The following is a 15,228-nucleotide window of genomic DNA, read 5'->3' as shown; positions in this document are numbered from 1 at the left end:
TCAGGAGGTATGAGGCACTGGATGATCAGAAGACAGGGAAAGTATAGTGGTCTGCACAGCGGAGTACTCGGTGGTCCAGGTAGGCAGACAGCCTGGACTGGATCAGAGACGGTGGTGTAACAACTGCAGACACATGAGTAAGATAGTTGGATAGCTGCTACAGACTGTAATTGCTGGTTTGCTAGGGGAGCAATACACTGCAGACACAGTAATACAAGAGAGTCAAACAAGGCAGGGATGAATGCCAGATGGTCCACCATGATACCAGGGACAAAGCAGGTGCAAAGTCACAACAATGGGATAACACACAGGAGAACCAGCAAATGTTAAGGCAACAGATGAACTGGCAAAGACTACTGGGAGATAGTCTTTTGAAGAATAGAGACAGGTGCTAAGCATCCCAGAATAACGAGTTTAGCTCTAGCAGATCGGTGAACAATCCAAGTACCACAGTGGCCCCTTTGGTGTAACAGCGGTACTGGAGGCTGGATTCATATAATGGCAAAGTCTGACATATTTCTTGGCAGACAGGAGCTGCAGGAGGCAAGTAGCTTCCTCATGGAAGCTGCTGCAGAGCAGCTGGAGGCAGATTCTGACACAAATAGAACCTGATGACAGGCTTGTGTACTCACACATGGCCATTCGTAATGAGCCTCTGTACCAAGTGACAAAAGGGGTGAAAATGTCATAGAACAACTGGTAGTGCTCCACTCATATAGGAGAACCTTGTCAGACCTAACTCATGGTCACATCACAGCAAGACAATTAGGGCAGAAAAAACTTTAAAAACCATGAACAAAAAGGTTGTGGACTGAGATGGGAGAAACAGGGACTATTTGTTGCCATATTTGTTACTGGTCATTAGAGACGTTTCTCATTCCTCTATAGGGTTTTCTTCGTTTGATCTATTGTATGGGAAACACTCTAGAGGATTGCTGGATGTGGCAAAAAAACGTGGGAATTGCAAGTCACTCCATAGTTAAGTGTTATTAAACTTGTGTCTCAGAGGCAGGACCTGATTGCTGTAGTGGAACCCATTGTCAGGAAGCACATGGAACAGGCACAATTCGCTCAGGAGAGGGAGTATAATAGGAATGCCCATTTATGCACCTTTACCCCGGGGTCAGAGTTCTGATTCTAGTGCCCACAGTAGATAGCAAATTTTTTACCAAATTTGAGATCAGAGAAAAGGTGAATGAGGTTAACTATAGAGTGTATCAGTCAAGGAAATGAAAGCCAAAGCAAATCTACCATGTGAACCTAATAAAACCCTGGAAGGATAGGTTAGCCCTGGCAGCTGAACTAGGCCCACTAATGACTCAATGTCTTTTAATTCCTGGAATAATGGTATCAGAGACACTGTCAGCAGCCCAAAAGAGCCAGGCTATGTAGTTCATCATAAAAAACAAGGATGTATTTTCTGAGTAACCAGGTCCATAATAAAACATGACTTATATAACCAGGGGTCAATGTGAACTTAAAACCATATAGGATGCCCAAAGCCCAGCAAGGGGCTATTGCCAAGGAGGTAAAAAAATGTTATAACTATATGTTATAGATGAGACTAACAGTGAGTGGTCCAGCCCTATGGTGCTAATCTTGAAACCGGATGGCAGCCTACACTTCTGTAACGATTTTTGTAAGCTGAGGGTCATGTCCAAATTCAATACCTACCCCTTGCTCTGTGTGGATGAGTTGATAGAAAGGTTAGGAACAGCAAGATACCTCATCACTCTTGATTTAGCAAAAAGTTATTGACAGGTTCCACTGACCAACAGCACAAAAAAATCCAGACATCTTCCAGTGGGCGGTTCTTGATGGCATCTGCATGTTAAATGAGCTCCCTTGGTTTTGGTTTTCCTTTGAAGCTGTAGCTGCTCGGTATAATCCGAGAAAAAGGAAACCTATCTCTATCTATATGGGTCGAAGGATAGGATTAGGCAAGATGCTTGCTCGCATCAGCTCCCTAAATATACTTTACCCAGAGTTCCACTGAGAAAGTAAGAGCATATGTATAGATGCTGTCAAATCCACCAACTTTAAGAAACAGACTGCCGGTATAAAGATATTAAGTACAGGTTTTTGCCTGTTTGGGATAAATTCGCAACCTGCACAAGATTAGAGTGAGTGTAACCTCCTGAGTGGAGAGTTTCGGGAGACAACCTGAGATGGTCGAATTTGTGTTAAAAGGATTGTTGTTGATTTCTTTCATCTACAAGGTAAATTCCTCTGATAAGCAAAACTTGGATGAACAGTTTGGTGGTGTTATAGAGGTTCAATTCTGAGACTTTATGAAGAGAGACTATACCTCTTTTTATTTGGATATATGATTGGATTGATAAAAGTAAATGGGTCGAGACTGCAATATAATTGAGTGACTATGACAAATAAGTAACTGATTCTATAAAAAGATAAGAAGGAATGGAAAAAGAGAATAGAAGGAGAGGAAAAGGAGGAAAAGAAAAAAAGGAAAATGAAAGAAGAAATGGCTAATATGCGAGTGAAACAAATGAAATACTGGTTTGGGATCTGCTTAATTGTCCTAGGAAACTCAGGAAAAGTCTGTTGAAAAGATTGTTTGTTATGTGGAAATCCAAAAAAGAAATATTGAATATATTTTGATAAAATCTGTTTGATAAATTTACCCCCTGGACAAAATAAATTGTGAAAGTTCAAACTACGGGTTTGAAAAAGTGGTGATGTTGTCTATAGCAACCAATCAGATTCTAGCTAGCATTTTGTAGAATGTGCTAAATAAATGATAACAAGAATCTGATTGGTTGATATAGGCAACATCTCCACTTCTTCAAACCCACAGCTTCATAAATTTTGCCCCAGGACTATACAAGCCAAAGTAAATTATTTTTAAAAGTTGGTAAAAGACTGTAATCTATTATATGTGATATCATTACAAGGGTTAAGTTTAATTTGAGTAAAGTATCTATCTCTATAAGATAGCTGAAAACAAATTTGAAAAAAAAGGGAACAAAAGAGAAAAAAAGGGGAAAGAGTCTTTATTAGAATTTCTGTGTGATATGTTGAGATGAGCGATAACTGGTTTGATAAATCCTCTAAAACAACTATATCTGTTAATGTGACATGGGATTATATAATGGAAATATCTATGTAAAATGTTAGTGTTGAAATATAAGGTGTTCTTTCTGCTGTAAAACTATTTAGAGCAGCGGTTCCCAAAATGTGTGACAGGGCTCCCAGGGGTGCCGCGACCAGCCAGAGAAAAAACAAAAACAAAAAAACACCAATCCGCGTGGTGCCCGGGACCCAGCATCCTCCTCTCTCCCGCAGCGCGCCCGACATTCAGTGACAAGCTGCGGGAGAGAGGAGGATGCTTGGTCTCGGGCGCCGTGCAGATTGGTAAGTTTTTTTTGTTTTTGTTTTTTTCTCTGGCTGGCAACAGCAGAGGGGGAGAGTGAGAGAGGACAGAGTGAGAGGGGGGAGAGTGAGAGAGGGCAGAGGGGCAGTGTGAGAGAGGGCAGAGTGAGAGGAGGCAGTGTCAGAGAAGGCAGAGGGGACAGCGTGACTGGATGCAGAAGGGGCAGTGTGACTGGATGCAGAGGGGGCAGTGTGAGAGGGGGCAGTGTGACTGGATGCAGAGCGGGCAGCGTGAGTGGGGGCAATGTGAGAGGGTACAGTGTGACTGGATGCAGAAGGGGCAGTGTGAGAGGGGGAAGTGTGAGAGGGGGCAGAGTGAGTGGATGCAGAGGGGGCAGACTGACTGGATACAGAGAGGGCAGCGTGAGAGAGGGCAAAGGGGGCAGTGTGAGAGGGGGCAGCGTGAGTGGATGCAGTGGGGACAGCATGAGTGGATGCAGTGGGGGCAGAGTGAGTGGATGCAGAGGGGACAGCGTGAGTGGATGCAGAGGGGGCATAGTGAGTGGATGCAGAGGGGACAGCATGAGTGGATGCAGAGGGGGCAGACTGACTGGATGCAGAGGGGGCAGAGTGTGTGGAGATGAAGGAGGTCACAGTGTGAGTTAGCTGTCAATTATTCTTTGACAGAAATGTAATTGAAAAAAATATTTAAAAATATTATTTTTCCATGGATTTATGTGTATTATTTTTACATACAACTAAATAAGTATTTCTGTCCTGACCTAAATACCTATTACGTTTTTTTGACCCAACTACTTCTAAAACACGACTGCTCGGTAATTATTTTGGAGGGGTGCCTTGAAAAAATTATGGAGACTCTAATGGTGCCGCGAACTGCAAAAGTTTGGGAACCACTGTAATAAAGGATGGTTTGTTTTTTTATCTAGCAGTCCAAACTGCTTAGGCAGCCCACAGACTTAAGGCATTTACTGCCTGATGCCAGCAGGTCAGAAGAAGTGAAGGGTCCAATCTGGGTAGAATGTACAGAGAGTGTCAGAAACTTGTGATGGATTTAGTTTTGCTGCAAATCCCGTGTTAAACTCCCTCTTACATTCTTCAGTTTTGTCCTCCCTTATGTGTGCTGAATGATTGAAATTTCAGGTGAGTAAGAGAGAAAAATCCACATAGAAACAGTTTAAATTGATGAAATTTAAATGGATGGATTCCTGTAGTGTTATCATCATCAACAACATTTATTAATATAGCGCCAGCAAATTCCATAGCGCTTTACAATTAGAAATTATATTAGTTTATTATTATTACAAGAGTTCACTGATTAATTTCTTGCTTTCTGTTCCTTTACTGTAAATTTTATTTTCCATATCCCATTCTCACAAACTGAGATAAGAATCTTCGGCTCTTTTGTGTCTCCTAATTGTGGCCATAAATGTAGAAATTCCATAGATAACCCAGAGAGATAATTTAAGCATGCACATTCTAGTGTTAATGGATTCTCTACCAGCATACAAAAACTGTGTTTGTATGCTTTAGAATTTTAACAGAAAGAAGACATGATAAACAATCATCATCGCATTTTTATAAGAAAAATAATAAATCAACTGAAAATAAATAACAATTGGCATATATAAGCAGGGATAATATGAATTAGTTAATACAGTATTCTCTTAAAACTACTCCCCTATATAACGCCACCCACATTAACACTAGGTGAAGTCTCTGTACAAAAGTATATTCAAATGTATTCATTTCATTATATGTTCACCACTTCATAACATCGCTTTCAGTATAATGCAGTTTTAAGATGGGGTTTTAAAAAGGGGAGAAATAATTCTATCTAGAGTTTTCTTTGGAAGGGGCTTTAATCCGACCACTGTCTTAGAAGTTGTGCTCCAGCCCTCTTTTCACAATTTTGTTTTGTTACCATCCCAAATACTAGTGTTTAATTAATTGACTGCACACAGATATGATCACACTACATTTGGGATAGTTACAAGTTACAGATAAAGCCCAAGTCATAAAAAGTTGCACTGCTTGTTATACCAGTTAAGTCCAAAATAATGAAATATAGTATATGTGCATGAATTGCACGCTGGTGGCATTTCAGACAATGGTGAATTGTTGGTAACATTAGATACAAAGCAGGCAGAGTAGCGCTGGCAGGAGAGCAATTGTTTAATTATGCAATACACAGATAATATACATACTATGTAACATCTATTTGGGCATATTCTCACTAACCCAGTACTTAAAGTGCGCCGGTATGGCTGGGAATATCAAACCACCTATTAAAGTCATTTTATTGCTTATCAATAACACATTGTCCAATGCAATTTGTGTAGTTCCAAAGCACAGAGATATTACTTTATTTAATTGCAAATTATAGCAGGATTTACAGCAAGCCATCATAATGCTTAAAAGTTTTTACAATTATGGATAAAAGATATTATAATCAAACAGGAAAGTATAAACATAAACCGAATACAGTAATTGTTAAGTAGTGCTTCACCCAGGCCCATGATAAGATAGGGTCATGTTGTCTGTAGTCAGGCTAAGAGAGATAGCTGGGGGAGCAGCTTGCTTATATGCAGTTTCAGTAGAACACAAAACACTGATGATGTCACTATGTATACAGATAACACTTAGTGTGATCTTCATTGGTCCTGGGTTAATGATATTCCAGGTGCCTGCTGGTCATAGGTCAGTTCATTTGATCCTTTCAAAGGGTGAGGGGAAACTTCCCCCAACTGTTGTCTAGTGTCTTCCCTCTGAATAACCAGTTCAAACTGACCCACACACAAAGTACTTTTGAGTATTAATCTCATATTGCTAAAATCTTGTGATCGCTAGATGTGATCGCTACTCTGTCCAAACCGGGTTAATGCTGGTGAAATAAGCTTTAATATGAGACCAATTTCTTTACCTTTTACAAGACCTGAACCATAAATACCTTTACTATAGTATTATCTATGCATAAATAAACAATCTAATACATTTTACTAATAAATAAATGTGGATTGGAACCTTAATAAATGTGTATTATTTACAAGTGTAAGTGCGAATGTAAATTTGTGTGTTATGGACCCAAACATGTGGCGTATTAATCACAATCGCACAGTAAAACAATATTAATCAATTTGGTTTACTTCATCCAATTATTTGACTTCCACGGTTCCACCCTGTGAGAGTACACCTAACACTCTCACCCTAAAAGTTTTATTGCAGGATCTCAGCAGTACATTTCATTTTTCTGTGATGTATGTCCCCCTTTACGTATGACCACACTGCTTGAGGATATCAGTCAGCTAACCATAACAGAGTCACAATCCTAGAAACAATTTTCTTTTCTTATGGAACATATACCTTTGGAGCTCGAAGCTAACTATTTGTATGCTCTTCACTCACACATGTAATATATTATCTGGAAGGATACAGGGTACGATAAAATATGTAATGACAATATAGAGTATTCTACTAACTTTCTTCATGCCTAGCATATTCATCCGAAGCAAGTCTTTTAGCTTAGATGACATTTAAATAATAGTTTTTCACCAATAACATCATCCTATGTCTGTCAACAATGTCATTTATAATCTCCTTCAACCTGTGTTAGTAAATATACTCTAATAATATCAACAGGTTTATCATCAACATTTGTGGGGTGGGCTATTGTCTGTTCGTTTTTCCCAGTCTCCCAATACTCAAGTTTCTTTGTACATGAAACGATGATTGGCCTGCCGAATAGTGGGAGACTCCAAACTAATGGACCTAGCTGTATTTCATTTCCCTACTGGCCTCCCATCCCATAAATCGGGTAACTTTGAAATATTTAGTGGAAAGAGAACTAGTCCTACTTGATATAATCTTTGAGGCATGTGAGAGCAAACCCAGTACTCAGTTTGGTCTAAAACCTTACCCACCCTGAATTGAATAGAGTAATTGGCTGGACCGATTGGGCTAACAACTTCTCTTTCATCCCCACCTCCTCAATATAACCACCTGAACCAGCCTTCGCCACCTGTTCACAATTAAAAGAATTGACTGTCCTGAAAAGAGAATGAGATGAGAGAAACACTGGACAGGGAAAAACAGGAAAAACTGCTGCTCCATGGTTGATAACAGTCTTTGCAAAGTGCTTGGCTCAGGTGTTGTTTACTGCGATCTTGGGTCTCCTGGAACAGATTAACAAGTGTAATTGGAACTTTCTCTGGGTGTTGACTCCTCTGCAGTGGATGGAATGGGTACAAGTGTGTTTCTGCTACTTCTAGGGATGTGATGCTGGTCGTCAACATTTGGCACCTGTCTGTCAAACAACTTGAGCGTAGGAAATTACAGTCCATAACATACTCTCCCAGTCCAACTTTATAACAGTTAGTATAACGTATCAGGAGACAGTGTTTTGAACATCCTTTGTTGCTGTCTCACTATTTGTTTTTCTTTACAAGATCTTGAAACAGTCTCTCCATTATAAACTCATCTCAGGGAAAGCCAAAAGTATTTTCAAAAGGTAACATGTTTAAGAGGTGGCTTAGGAGTGATTCTGATAATGGGGAGGACTAGTGGCCAAAGCTACTGGCCACTCCAATCTAGTTTCAAACATCTTTCTATACATTTCGTTCTAGCTAGTACCATTTACTCTATTTACCCACTGGTTTGTGGCTGGTCAAAAGTATGTAACTTCCTATCACTGCTCATACATTGTACTCATTATCTAAAATCTATTACCAGTATAATGAATACACCTTTAACTTTCTATATAACTCTAGGACTACCATATCTACTAACAATAATCTTGAATATGACACAGCAATATTAGAAACATTTCAATAAACCTTTAAAGATATATATTTCATCAGTACACCATACACTTGAGAATCCTGCAAGGTGGCAATTGGATAAACGTTGATTTGTTTTACCTGGAGAAAGTCCATTTGTAGGAGGGGTATGTGATGGCTCTATTGGTATTGCTTTCCTGACATTTTCTCTTAATCAAGTAAGGCAGGACATTGCCTTCCTACTAGCCTGAGAAGAAACATCTGATGCACACCAGTATGCTCTTACCAGCTTGCACATACTTTCCTTACACAGTTGAGTCAGACTATGGGCTGTCTCAGCTAGGCCGGGAAGATACACTCTGGGAGCCACAGGCCTACCTTGTCCATCTCTTCAGAGTCCAGAGGACTCCTGACCACATCCAGTCACCTTTTAGACCGCTTTTTTCTGCAGGTAACACAAATCTTATATTTAACTAATTCATGTGTGTTTACAATTTGAAAAAAACAAAAAACACATTGATTTGTTGGTTGTCATATTTAACTTGACAGCTTTGTCCACCCTGTTATTAAAGTCATGTACAGTCATGTGTGTAAGCTTTAACTTAAATAACAGCTACCTTAGTTGGTAACTGTGTCACTGTCACAAGTCTTTCATGTAATGTGAATGTTCTACTCATGTACTGCTATTGTCATAAACAGTTCTTCAGTCACCTCAATGTCGCCCCCTATCCTAGGAAAATACTGAAAACCTATATATATCAATTGATTTACCCTCTGCCAACTCACATGCCATTTTCAATGCCACAAATTCTGCTACCTGGCTAAGTGAGGAGGGCAAAGAGGTTAATTTTTATAGCACCTCCATCAATTATAACAATATCCAGTACATGTCTGTCTAACTATGAAAAATATAAAACATGCAAATTTTACATTTTCTAAAGGGTTTCGCTTATGTCAGGTCTTGTGGCAAAAATCTTAATCAAATGTTCCACACAGAAATGCATATCTGTATATCTACCTAATTTCACCTTCAACTAGTCTCCTGTCTCCTTCCACCCTTTGTGCATCTAAAGGCACACTTTGTACACTTTGCTCAGGAGACAAAAAGGCAGATACTAGATGTAATCTATAAAACATGAAACAAAATCATATTTCCACAATAAAACTCCTATTTAAAATCAGCATCTTCTATAAGCATAAAAACAAACCCTTAGCTACTTTCATGACAATGTAGTATGTACCCCTAATTCTGTCAGAATTAGGGGTGTCTCAATATCTCAAGTATTGGACCTTTGTTTGGCATGGCTCTGATCCATCCCCTTGCAACCTTGTGTCCTGTTACCGAGAAATGAGTGAACAAATCATTAGTTTAAAGCACTGATGATATAAGCAAATCAGGAAACAGCAACACTTCTTCATACTGCACCCCTTATTTGGTTGAAAAAAAAAATTGAAGACAGTCATGCCAGACCTGTGTCCTAAAATATTGAGGTTGCTTACAACCCCTTGGGACAGTGTCTACGTATTTAATATCTCTTTATAAGAAAAGAATGAGATAATGACAGTTAGAAATATAAAGAACAGGAAGTAAGACAGCAAAGAAGAAGAAGAATACTGAAGTGACTTGTAGAACAATAGAAAAGGAGAGAAGTAGATTTACAGCAAAATGACAGCTGGATTGGGCACTATGGGGAAATGGCTCTACTATTCCACTAGTCCCCTTAGCTATTAACTAATATATGACCCCTCCCCCATTTTTATTACGTTTAACCGGGAGTTACATCACCCATCTAATCCAGTGTTGTCCATCGTTAACTAGTATGGAACTTGGTATCTATGATCACAATAACTATAAAACCTTGCGATGGACTCGTAACTATAATAGAGAAGTGCAAAATTAACCCTTTGTGATGCATACTCTATCTCCCATGTGTGTCTTTCTGGAATATATAAAACAACATTAGAAGCAGAGTATATACACACTTCATTTTAAATAATAAATCTCACCCAAACAAGTTATCATAGGCTACCGCAGTTAGAAGAAAGAGTGTTACGATGACCCATTAACTTGTCTTTCAAGGGAAATCTTTGTACTTCTCCTGTAATACCCATAATTACTATATATATATATATATTTATTTGGCTGTTCTTATCTACAACAGAGAAAAACAAAACAAAATTACTATCAAATAACAAAGAAAAACAAACATTTTTATTTATTTACTTTCAATTCTTATCACCGACCAATGACAGGAAAATAAACACAAGACCACAGAAAACAAACAAAAAAACAAAACAAAACCAAAAATAAAAAAACTCAGTCTGCTTTCATTCCTTGGTGACCATTGTTTCTATGCAGGAAAAGTCCTTAGTAACTGTTATCTCCAACCTTTTGTATTGTTCTAAGGCTATATAGCCTCATTGCAGTCAGGGTCAATTAACTAAGACCATTTGGTTTGACACAATGGATATCTCTCACCTACTAATAATGGAATAGAAACAAAGGCTTCTACAGGCTGTTTGAAAAACTGGTCTTAAAAGATTCAATTACTGCCTTCTGGGTTTTTAGTTTTTTTTTCCACACAACAAAAACAAACATCATAGAAAATATACATTTAAGTTACTCATCTTTTTTAATCCTGAACAGCTACACACTTAATACACTCAATAATCAGTTAGATTTGTTATTTTTATACGTTTTTTTAAATTTTATTATTCGGTTTTATACTTTCCTGCTTGCGCACGCTTCTCTTTGCTCGGCAACGTTATTTTCTGCTGTGCACGTTATCCTGCTAAACGCTCCCTTTACTAATGCCACAGTTTTAAACAGATAGCAAATATTTGTGAAAACTAAGAATTAAGCTATCTAATTTTTGCTTAGTACCTCTTGATAAATATTACCAACCATTATGGGAAAAAGGTTTCAGGCATTCATCGATCATCTTTACCCATTTGTCGCAGTCCGGCGTTGTGTACGCACCATATTTCCTACACATGATATACCCTACCAAACCAATCGGCCCTTCCTTAGGCAGCACCTTATCGACCATCTCTAGCGTTTGCTTAGCACCCATGTGGAAACTGACTTTTCCAACGCTTCGCAGCACACAACTACCACTAGAGCTTTTTTTTGGCAGTAGTCGAATTGCACAAGGTGCCTCCACTCACTTCTTCTCAACTGTGTACAACTGAACAACACCTGCGATTGTCAGCGTACCCAGTAAGGACCCCTAACACAGAAACTGGGAGAACAAAAGTACCAACTTCGCAATATCCTGCCTTTCTAGCACACCTGCTGAATATTTTACAACTGGTAGCACTAAGTATTTACTAATGCCATCCTTGCCAGCCTATTTCCTCCCACAACTCCCAAGTCACAATCACGGTTGCACACTCAACCATGCGGTCCGATCGCACTGCTTAGAGATACTAACCATCAATAAACTTTGCGATTACTATTGGGAGTGCGACAAAAACCCTTGTTTTCGTTTCCAGTATGCCTGCCGTGTATACCAATCCTCGGCTGTCCTACCTGTCTCGTCAAACAGCAACCGATATTCCCTGTCTCTTTCAACAATAAATCAACTTTCCATTCATAATCACACAATTCACATACCTATACACCTTTGTTTTCTGCGCAGAAAAATACTTTCCCAAATGGTTGTAATAACTTTTCAGAGGCTTTAACAATTCACTTCACATAAAATACAATAGAACTATCTATCAAAATTACTGATTAAACACGTGGCAACAGTACAGGAAATGCATATACGTATGCTCAGCAACAAACCACGTTTAAATTGCAAAAATGACATGAAAAAGAAACAGTTTTTCTCTCTTGTCCCTAAGTTCTCACTAGCACTTCAGATCACACAAAGCGGATATTCGGTTTAGCAACACTAGATGATATAGACATAGGCATAGAAATATTTGCATTCTCACCCGTATATGACGTACAACCCTTTGTTGGTAAACCGAATTCCGTAAGTTTTGCGAATCCTTGAGCAGTGTTGAGCCTTTGCAAGCCCCCAAATTATTAAATTCATTTTATCGCTTACCAATAAAACATTGTCTAATGCAATTTGTGTGGTTCAAAAGCACAAAGATATTTAATTACAAAATAAAGCAGGATTTACAGCAAGCGATCATAATGCATAAAAGATGTTACAATCAAGCGACAAAAGATATTAGAATCAAACAGGAAAGTATAAACATAAACCAAATACATTACATGTTAAGTAGTGCTTCACCCAGGCCCATGATAGGATAGGGTCATGTTGTCTGTAGTCAGGCTAAGAGAGAGAGCTGTGGGAGCAGCTTGTTTATATGCAGTTTCAGTAGAAAACAAAACACTGATGATGTCACTATGTATACAGATAACACTTAATGAGGTCTTCATTGGTCCAGGGTTAATGATATTCCAGGTGCCTGCTGGTCATAGGTCAGTTCATTTGCTCCTTTCAAAGGGTGAGGGGGAATTTCCCCCAACTGTTGTCTAGTGTCTTCCCTCTGAATAACCAGTAGTACTTTTGAGTATTAATCTCATATTGCTTATATCTTGTGATCGCTAGATGTGATCGCTACACTGCACAAACCGGGTTAATGCTGGTGAAATAAGCTTTAATATGAGACCAAACTCTTTACCTTTTTACAAGACCTGAACCATAAATACCTTTACTATAGTATTATCTATGCATAAATAAACAATCTAATACATTTTAATAATGAATAAATGTGGATTGGAACCTTAATCAATGTGTATTATTTACAAGTGTAAGTGCGAATGTAAATGTGTGTGTTTTGAACCTCTGCGATTGCATCATAACACATGGCGTATTAATCGCAATCGTATGGTAAAACAATATTAATCAATTTGGTTTACTTCATCCAATAATTGACTTCTACACACCACTTCTAAATTTCCATACCCTCACTTCTAAATTTCCACTTCGACCACTGCTGTTACCTGATAAATATGTACTGTAACATTTAGATGAATTAACGATCTTAGATTACTCCAGGAAGCATACTGTATGCCTAACAGATACACTGTCCTAATAAAGATCTAGTTAGAACATTGTTATTTCTTGTACTGCAGAGATCTGTAATTAGCCTGTTTTTCCTTCTCACTGTCACTAAATTGAAAGCAAGTCTCTCTGAATCAAAGCAGTACAGTGGCCAACCAGTGGTTGCACTATGAATTGCATGCATGGCACAAGATTGTGTCAGCACTGTTTCGTGATAAATCAGGGTCTCTGGTGAAATTGTTGGCAAGTTGAATGCACCTGTGTGTCTATGGTGCAGGTTGGTGGTGATGTAATGGTTTTGGGAATATTTTCTTGGCAAACATTCAGTCGCTTAATGTCAACTAAACATCCTTTAAATTCCACAGCCTACCTGAGTATGGTTGCTTACCCATACTTGCCAACCTTTGGAAAGTGAATTCCGGGAGATCCCGGGCAGGAGGCGTGGTTGGAGGGCGGGAGGGGTTGGGACGCGGTCAATCACGTAATTTTGGCCGCACCCCCGCAATAAAAATGTCATTGTGACCCGGGGGGTGGGCAAAATGACTGCGAATCACGTCATTTTGACGAGTGAGTTGCCGTATGCGGAATACTTTCCTGCTCTTCGGGGGTATCCCGGACATTCCGGGAGAGCTGTCAAGTATGTACTTACCATGTGTATTTCTTTATGGCCACAGTCTACCCATCTTCTAATTGCTACTTCCAGCAGGATAATGTGCCATTCCACAAAGCACATGTCATCTGAAGCTGATTCCACAAACATGATAATAAGTTCAATGTACACCAATGACCTCAACAGTCACCAGATCTCAATCCAATAGAGCACATATGTGGAATGTATTTTGTGTTGGAACAGGAAATATGTAGCCAACAAAACTGCCGCAACTAAGTGTTGCTATCATGCCAACATGGATAAGAATTTCTAAGGAATATTTTTAGCGCCTTGTTGAAGCCATGCGTTAAGGAATTCAGGCTGTTCTGAGGGCAAAAGGGGTCCTACTCAGTACTAGAAAGATGTACCCAATAAAGTGGCTATTGATTGAATTTTGAAATATGTTTTTTTATAATTCCAATATATATTTGCTCTCAGGAGCAAAGATGGGATAAATAAGAAACTTAGGGCTAGATTTACTAAGCTGCAGGTTTGAAAAAGTGGGAATGTTGCCTATAGCAACCAATCAGATTCTAGCTTTTATTTATTTAGTACCTTCTACAAAATGACAGCTAGAATCTGATTGTTTGCTATACGCAACATCCCCACTTTTTCAAACCCGCAGCTTAGTAAATCTAGCCCTTAGCGTCTATTAATTCCATGAAAAGTATACATAACTTTAAATGGTAACATTGCTTTGTTTAAACATCAAAGTACAACATACGTATCCCACATTTGCCATTTCATTTTAGCTTAAAGCTTTCCAGATAATTTTCTATAAAATTTGCTCTTAGTTATAATTTTAACAATTGATTAACATTTACTAAACAACAGAGGGGGTCTTAATTTTATTTTTATTTTCAGTGCAAGTATTTTTTTATTTATGCCTAAATTTGTACAATTTGACACCTGTGAGTGCTGAAAGCAAACTGTAAATCTCATTTTATTTTTTTCTTGTCTGTTTTTTTTTCTTTTAGATTTTTATGTTCTCTATACTTTTACTTACCAGTAGCTTTTCCAAATACATTTTAAGTATAACCTTTACTTAAGACTCAAACTTTTAAATGCTTAGTTTATTATATACTCTCCTCTTTAATTAATTCTCTTGCATTCCACTTGTTGGCTGCATGGTATTCTTTCCTTTATATGCATGGGATTGTAACTATAAATGTACAATATAGAAATAAATAAATTTAGGAAATGTATTTTGTTTATGACCAAGCACATTATTATATTTGACCTAATTTTTAAATGGTGCATACAGATTCTCCACCACATCCAGGGGCTATTAATTTGCACTACCACACATTGCTCTTTATTTAGGTTAGGTGGAAACCCCCCTATAAGGAGGGTGGTAACTTTATTATTAGGTATTAGATATACACCGCACAGGTCGGGCAATGTAAGACTCCACTACTACTTTATG

General features: G+C 38.4%; 1 protein-coding gene across 2 annotated transcripts in view; it reads left to right on the top strand.

Annotated features, from left to right (window-relative positions):
- Positions 1-15,228, top strand: part of LOC142099297 (complement factor H-like) — a 359,733-nt gene that overhangs the window by 274,899 nt on the left and 69,606 nt on the right. The window lies entirely within an intron of this gene.

This window comes from Mixophyes fleayi, chromosome 8 (assembly GCF_038048845.1).
Source record: "Mixophyes fleayi isolate aMixFle1 chromosome 8, aMixFle1.hap1, whole genome shotgun sequence".
NCBI classification, from domain to species: Eukaryota; Metazoa; Chordata; class Amphibia; order Anura; family Limnodynastidae; genus Mixophyes; species Mixophyes fleayi.
The sequence above is the reverse complement of the archived record's forward strand: the minus strand, read 5'-3'. Positions and strand labels throughout refer to the sequence as shown.